Source organism: Lipotes vexillifer, unplaced genomic scaffold, assembly GCF_000442215.2.
Source record: "Lipotes vexillifer unplaced genomic scaffold, Lipotes_vexillifer_v1.1 scaffold150, whole genome shotgun sequence".
Classification (NCBI taxonomy): domain Eukaryota; kingdom Metazoa; phylum Chordata; class Mammalia; order Artiodactyla; family Lipotidae; genus Lipotes; species Lipotes vexillifer.
In genome coordinates this window covers 2016165-2024442 of record NW_006792921.1, presented here as the reverse complement: position 1 = coordinate 2024442, position 8278 = coordinate 2016165, and the positions used below count along the sequence as shown (strand labels likewise).

The 8278-nt window shown below is 40.3% G+C and overlaps 1 pseudogene; it reads left to right on the top strand.

The window, feature by feature from the left end:
- The first annotated feature begins 753 nt into the window (after nt 1-753).
- Nucleotides 754-4665, top strand: LOC103091520 (ribulose-phosphate 3-epimerase pseudogene; annotated as a pseudogene).
- Nucleotides 4666-8278: the final 3613 nt, after the last annotated feature.

Genomic DNA, 8278 nt, shown 5'->3' with positions numbered 1-8278 from the left:
GTCCCCCATTCTGGAAAGATCCTACATGCCGCAGAGCGACTGGGCCCGTGAGCCATGGCCACTGAGCCTGCATGTCCGGAGCCTGTGCTCTACAATGGGAGAGGCCACAACAGTGAGAGGCCAACGGACTGCAAAAAAAAAAAAAAAAAAAAGAATTAATTTTTGTGTATGGTGTATGATAGAAATCTAATTATACTCTTTTTTTTATTGATTTTTTTTTTTTTTGGTTGTATTGGGTCTTTGTTGCTGTGCACAGGCTTTCTCTAGTTGCGGCGAGCGGGGGCTACTCTTCATTGCGGTGTGCAGGCTTCTTATTGCGGTGGTTTCTCTTGTTGCGGAGCACGGGCTCTAGGCATGTGGGCTTCAGTAGTTGTGGCTTGTGGGCTCAGTAGTTGTGGCACAAGGGCTTAGCTGCTCCGCGGCATGTGATCTTCCCGGACCAGGGCTTGAACCCGTGTCCCCTGCATTGGTAGGCGGATTCTTAACCACTGCGCCACCAGGGGAGCGCTTCACTCCTTTTTATGTGGATAACCAAGTGTCCTGGCTCCATACTTTTCCCATAGCCACTATCTCATATGTCAAGTTTCCATATATGGTTGGTCTGCCGCTGAGTTGTTTGTTCATTTGGTTACTTTGTCAACCTACGTTAATGGCATCTGTTTTCTTTATCAGGAGGTGACAATGAGGTATTGAGAGAGACTGATCCTGGTTTAACTGGGCACTTACTGTCCGGCATTGTAATTGCACCTGGCTATGGACGAGGTGGTTGGAATTGGCCTGCTGGTTGAACAAAGTCCACGCACTCATGGAGCTCAAAGATACACATATTTAAATCCCAATGATGTAACATGGTAAGTGTGGTAATAGAGGAATAGCTGACATGATATGAGAAAAAAACAGCAAAGAAACAACTAACTAGTATTTGGGTGTCCAAGAAGGTAACAGGGGGGTGACCATTTCAAATGAGCTGAGGTCTAGAGGTACACAAATTTATTATCAAATCCCAGTGCTCCTACTTATTAGCTGTGTGACCCTGAAAAATTCTCAAGATATCGTTGAGCCCCAGCTTCCTATCTATTCAACAGAGGTAATAATAATACTTACCTCAGAAGGTTGCTGGGAACATTAAAACAAACCATATATCAGGAGCACTTAGCCCAGGGCCTGACACAGTGGAAGTACTCAATAAATGTACACCTATCAATTCATTCATCCAATAATATTAACTGAGTACCTACTATGTGCCAGGCATGGTAATACGCTATAAGTACAAGTGTGAGAAGGCAAATGGTCTTTGCTCTCATGTAGCTTTTGGTCAACCAGGATACACATATGCTTATAAAATATTCACACAAATATATCATTACAGATTTGATGAGTGCTATAAAGGGAAATTATAGCATGCTAGGACAGAACAGAAGAGGGAAACCTGATTTATGATGATTGTTTTTATTATCACTACACATTTCTGAGCTGGGACTTGAAGGGTGGATAGGAGTTTATGGGCATGGCAAGCAGGGATGGCCATTCCAGGCAGACTGGACTTCAGAGGAAAAGGCATGAGATGTGAAAGCTTTTCTCTAGGTCAGCGGCAAGTGGCCCCCTCACTCAGGACTCCCCTCACTGCCCAAAGACTTAGAGGGATTCCTCATGTCCACCTTTCCCAGGGAACAGGCAGGAGAAGAGGTTGAGTGCCTGTGGCCCCCAAACATGCCTGGTGGGTCAGTGAACCCTGATCTTTTGTCAGTGTGATAAACTGTTCTCAATCCACTGACCAGCTCCTTGATAATACTGGGCTGAAGATAAACAGTGAAAATGGCTTAGATGAGCTGGATTACAGTGAAGGCCTTTTGATGTTAATGTTGGTCAAAAAAGTATTTAGGACTGACCTCAGTTTGGCACTCCAAAGCTCAAAGATAAAAAGAAGTGCTCAGAGAAAAGAAAGTAAAGTGATTAAAAGGTTTTCCAAGATGTATGTGAACTAGTTTTACAAGCTAACGGTGCATATACTGTTTGCCATTTAGAGCAGATAGGACAAAGAGTTATATTTGCAAGAAGGGAAATACAGATGCTTGTGAGGAGTTTTTCTGGAACAAGTACAATTCAATAGTTCTCAAATTGCAGTGTATATCAGAGTCCCTCCAGGAGCCTGTTAAAAATTTAGACTCCCTCTGCAGTGATGGCCATTGTCAGTGTGCTCAGGAGTCTGCATGGGTTCTCTCCCAACCAGAGAGCCCTGGCTCCGCCCACTCCACACAACAGCTTAGGGCTAGGTCTGGGGCAGACGCGTCCTGGGAGAAGTTTGCCACAGAGGTAGCCCAGATCCCAGGGGGCAGCACAGCCACCTCAGTTCGTGCAGCCACTACGCCCTGACCCCCAGCCCCAGGCTACTCCACACCAGAGCCTTGCACTAGATCTGGGACAAACACAACAGAGAAAGGGTTGGGCAGCTTCTGAGTGGAACTGCAGCTGCCTGTGTAGGCAGTGCATAGGTCCTCACTTGCTTCAGCATCACCTCCTTTGAGGCAGGGCTCACACTCAAGGGCAATGGATCCTACTGAACCCAACCCTCAGGGCTTCTAATCCAACAACTGGGGCGGGGGACAGACACCACCCCTGCCAGGGTGGCAAGAGAGGAAGCCCCATCTCATATCCTGCACAGGCTCTAGATACTACGACACCTACCACACCTCCTGTCCAGGGGATAACAGCCAGCACACCCTGAGGAAAGACATGACTGGTGTCCATACCGAAACCAGCCCTTGCATGAAAACGCGGGACATACATAGTTTACACAGGGATGTTCTCACATAAAAACACCCTTTCAAGACCACAGCAGATAACCGTTTCTCTTAAATTCATAGAGACAGAGAAAGTTAAGTAAAATGAAAAGGCAGAGGAACTACACCCAATCAAAAGAACAAGAGAAATCCTCTGAAAGAACAAATTATGAAACAGAGCTCATCTGTCTACTAGACCCCAAGTTCAAAAAGGTGGTAATAAAAATGCTAACCGAACTAAGAAAGATTATCAACAGAAACACAGATCACTGTAACAGGAACTAGAAACTATAAACATGAACCAATAAAAAATAGACAATTCCATTGCTGAGATAAAAACCAATCTAGAAGCAATGAATAGCAGACTAAATGACACAGAAGAATGAATAAGTGATCTGGAAGATAGGATAATGCAAATCACCCAATCAGAACAGCAGACAGAAAGACAAATGGAAAAAAAAAAAAAAGAAAGAAAGCAACATATAAGATCTATGGGATAATATAAAACATGCCAACCTAGGCATAATAGGGGTTCCAGAAGGAGAAGAGAGAGGGAAGGGGATCAAAAAATGTATTTGAAGAAATTATGGCTGAAAACTCCTCAAACCTAAAGAAGGAAACAGACATCCAGGTACAGGAGAGTCCCAAACAAGATGAACCCAAAAAGACCAAGACACATTATAATTAAAATGGCAAATGTTAAAGAGAGGATTCTAAAGACAGCAAGAGAAAAACAAAGAGTCAGTTACAAGGGAACCCCCATAAGGCTATCAGTTGATTTCTCTGCAGAAACTTTGCAGGCCAGAAAGGGGTGGCATGATATATTCAAAAAACCTGCAACCTAGGATATTCTACCCATCAAGATTAGCATTTAGAATAAAAGGAGAGGTAAAGAGTTTCTCAGACAAGCAAAAACTAAAAGAATTCAGCAATATTAAATCTACAGTAAAAGAAATATTGAAGGGTCTTCTCTAAATAGGAAAGAAGGGCATCCGGCTGCAAGATTGGCCTGTCCATCCTCAACAGCGACCTGGCCAGTTTAGGGGCCGATTATCTGCACCTGGATGCATTTTGTTCCCAACATCACCTCCTGGTAGAAAGCCTCCAAAATCAGCTAGGCCAGGATCCTTTCTTTCTTTCTTTCTTTCTTTTTTTTGGCAGTATGCGGGCCTCTCATTTTTGTGGCCCCTCCTGTTGCAGAGCACAGGCTCTGGACGTGCAGGCTCAGCGGCCATGGCTCACAGGCCCAGCCGCCCCGCGGCATGTGGGATCTTCCCGGACCGGGGCACAAACCTGTGTCCCCTGCATCAGCAGGCGGACTCTCAACCACTGCACCACCAGGGAAGCCCAGGACCCTTTCTTTGACATGCACATGATGGTGTCCAGGCCGGAACAGTGGGTAAAACCAACGGCTGTAGCAGGAGCCAATCAATATACTTTTCATCTCGAGGCTACTGAGAACCCGGCGGCTTTGATCAAAGACATTCGGGAGAATGGAATGAAGGTTGGCCTTGCTATCAAACCGGGAACTACAGTTGAGTATTTGGCACCTTGGGCTCATCAGATAGATATGGCCTTGGTTATGACAGTGGAAGCTGGGTTTGGAGGGCAGAAATTCATGGAAGATATGATGCCAAAGGTTCACTGGTTGAGGACTCAGTTCCCGTCTTTGGACATTGAGGTTGATGGCGGAGTAGATCCTGACACCATCCATAAATGTGCAGAGGCAGGAGCTAACGTGATTGTATCTGGCAGTGTCATTATGAGTGAAGACCCCAGATCTGTGATCAACCTGTTAAGAAATGTTTGCTTAGAAGCTGCTCAAAAACGTTCTCTCGATCGATGGAACCACAAGGAGTCCAGTGTTTCTGCTTATGAGATCTAGTTTTTACTGGAAAACAAGAATATTGCCTACCAAATCGTACCACAGTCGAGGCAGTGCTGCTTTTCTGAGCAATTATTCATTCCAGTGACTAAAATCCATTTTGCAGAATGTTCCAAGAGGTTAGAAATTGGTGTGTATTACATTTTCAGTGATGCAATTTAAAGATTAGTGTGGTAAAATACCATTTTTACTGGGAGACTTGATTTTTATAAAGAGTAAAAATATGGCTATATCAAGGTTATGAACAGAAATGTGTCTTAATGCCTAAGAAAGGCATATTAGCTACTATGAAAAAAATTTTTTTCTGAATTTCTAAAAAGAATTTTCTTTGCTTCTTGGCTTTTCTGAAAGCAAAGGAAGTCCGTTTTTTCCTGTTTCATGTCATTTTTGACTTGTGTATGTGCGTGATAACTAAGTTTGGATCTGGCTGGGTTGGCTCTTCTAGCTTGAAAAACATCTATTTTTTACTTTGCACCTTATATTTGATACATAAAAAAAACAATGTATTATGAAGTCCAGGGATTTTCAGGTGGTCTGTTGTAAAACGCAGGCACAAGTTTTATCAGGGTGTTTTCTTTGTTAGCTTTGCTCTAGGGGCAGGTTATTCAGTGGTTCTTCCCCCAACCTCCACCCACCCTCCACCCCATTTCCCCTTTTTCTTAATCACACCCGCTATTCTTAAGTACATAAGATGTTTTCCTAGCTCTATGCTAAAAGGAAAGGAAGGCCTCTATTTGGAAGTAATATTAAGTTGAACCCTGACTCTCTTCCCCTTCCTATTTGTTTGACCTTAGCAAACCAATCCAACCAACCTCTCTGAGCTGATTATTAACTGAGTTATATATTGAATATAATCATAATAACAGTGGGGGGTTGTGTTGAGGATTAAGAGGAACTATTAATTATATATGTAAAGCTTCCACTACTATTCCTAGAATTGTAGGGTAGTAGAATTTGAGGATGCTCAATACAAAGTAGCTATCATATAAATTTATGCTTTGTAGATTATAAAGTATGTTGATATAATCTCATTAAACCTACAAATCAGTCCTACAAAAAAAAAAAAAAGGAAAGAAGCAAGACTATAAGAAAGGGAAAATCACAATAGAAAAGGCAATATATGAAAGGATTGAAGATCACTTAAATAAGCCAGTACCAAGATTAAAAAATAATAAAAATTATAAAAGAGGTTATAACCACAATAAACAGTAAAAGGATAAGCATGAAGATGTAAAATAGGATGTCAAAATCACAAAATGTAGGAGAGGGGAGTATAAAATGTAGATCTTTTAGAATGTGTCTGAACTTAAATGACTATCTGTTTAAAGCAAGTAGATATAGTTATGGGTCAACATACTTGAAATCTATGGTAAACACAAATGAAAAACATACAATAGCTTCACAAAAACCAAAAAAGAAAGGAACTCAAGTATACAAAAGAAAATCATCAAATCACAAGAAGAAAAACAAAAAGAAGAAATGAAAAAAGAAGAACTACAAAAACAACTGGAAAACAAGGATTAAAATGGTAATAAGTATATACCTATCAATAATTACTTTAAATGTCAATGGACTAAATGCTCCAATCAAAAGACACAGAGTGGAAGATTGGATTAAAAAAACAAGAACCTACAATGTGCTGCCTATAAGAGACTCACTTCAGGGCAAAAGTTACACACAGACTGAAAGTAAGGGCATAGAAAAATATATTTCATGCAAATGGAAATGACAAGAAAGTGGGAGTAGCAAAACTCAGACAAAATAGGCTTTAAAACAAAGGCCATAAAGAAAGACAAAGAAGCCATTATATAATGATAAAGCAATCAATACTAGAAGAGGATATTACACTCGTTAACATATATGCACCCAATATAGGAGCACCTAAATATATAAAATGAATACTAACAGACATAAAGGGAGAAATTGACAATGATACAATAACAATAGGAGACTTTAACACCCCACTAACATCAATGGACAGATCATCCATACAGAAAATCAACAAGGCAACAGAGGTCCTAAAAGATACAATAAACCAGTTGGAATTAATTGATATCTACAAGACACTACATTCAAAAAACACAGAATACACATTCTTTTCAATTGCTCATGGAACATTATCTAGGATAGACCACATACTAGGTCATAAAATAAGCCTCAACAAATTTAAGAGGGCAGAAATTATTTCAAGCTTCTTTTCTGACCACAATGGAATGAAACTGGAAATCAACCACAGAAAATGAGAAAAAAACGAACATGTGGAGACTAAACAACATGCTACTAAAAGAAACCAACAGGTCAGCAGTAAAACCAAAGAAATCAGAAAATACCTCGAGACAAATGAAAATGAAAACACCACTTTACAAAATCTATGTTTTGCAGCAAAAGCAGTTCTAAGAGGGAAGTTCATTGTGATACAGACCTTCCTCAAGAAACAAGAAAAATCACAAAGACCACAAAAGACCTAGAATTGCCAAAGCAATCCTGAGAAAAAAGAACAAAGCTGGAGGTATAACTCTTCCAGACTTTGGACTATACTACAAAGATACAGTAATCAAAACAGTGTGATATTGGCACAAAAACAAACATATGGATCAATGGAATAGAATAGAGAGACCCAAATAAACCCATGCATCTAGGATCAATTAATCTATGACAAAGGAAGCAAGAATATACAATGGGAAAGACAGTCTCTTCAGCAAGTGATGTTGGGAAAGCTGGACAGTCACATGTAAATCAATGAAATTAGAACATTCCCTCACACCACATTCAAGAATAAACACAAAATGGCTTAAAGACATAAATATAAGACACGACACTATAAAACTCCTAGAAGAGAACACAGGCAAAGCATTCTCTGACATAAATTGTAGCAATATTTTCTTAGATCAGTCACCCAAGGCAAAAGAAATAAAAGCAAAAATAAACAAATGGAACCTAATCAAAGTTAAAAGCTTTTGCATAGCAAAGGAAACCATCCAAAAACAAAAAGACAACCTACAGAATAGGAGAAAATATTTGCAAACAATGTGACTGACAAGAGGTTAATATCCAACATATGTAAACAGCTCATACAACTCAATATCAAAAAAAACAAACAACCCAATTGAAAAATGGGCAAAAGACCTAAACAGACATTTTTCCAAAGACATACAGAAGGCCAGTAGGCACATGAAAATATGCTCAACATTGCTAATCATCAGAGAAATGCAAATCAAAACCACAGTGAGGTATCACCCACACCAGTCAGAAAGGCTTTCATCAAAAAGTCTACAGATAATAAACGCTGGAGAGGATGTGGAGAAAAGGGAACCCTCATATACCATTGGTGAGAATGTAAATTGATGCAGCCACTATGAAAAACAGCATGGAGGTTCTTTAAAAAAGCAAACATAGACCTACCATATGATCCAGCAAGCCTACTCCTGGGTATATATCTGGAAAAAGCAAAAACTCTAATTTGAAAAGATACGTGCACCCCAGTGTTCATAGTAGCACTATTTACAATAGCCATGACATGGAAACAACCCAGTGTCTATCAACAGATGGTTGCTTTAGGAAGAAGTGGTACATATATATGTATATATGGACTATTACTCAGCCATAAAAAGAA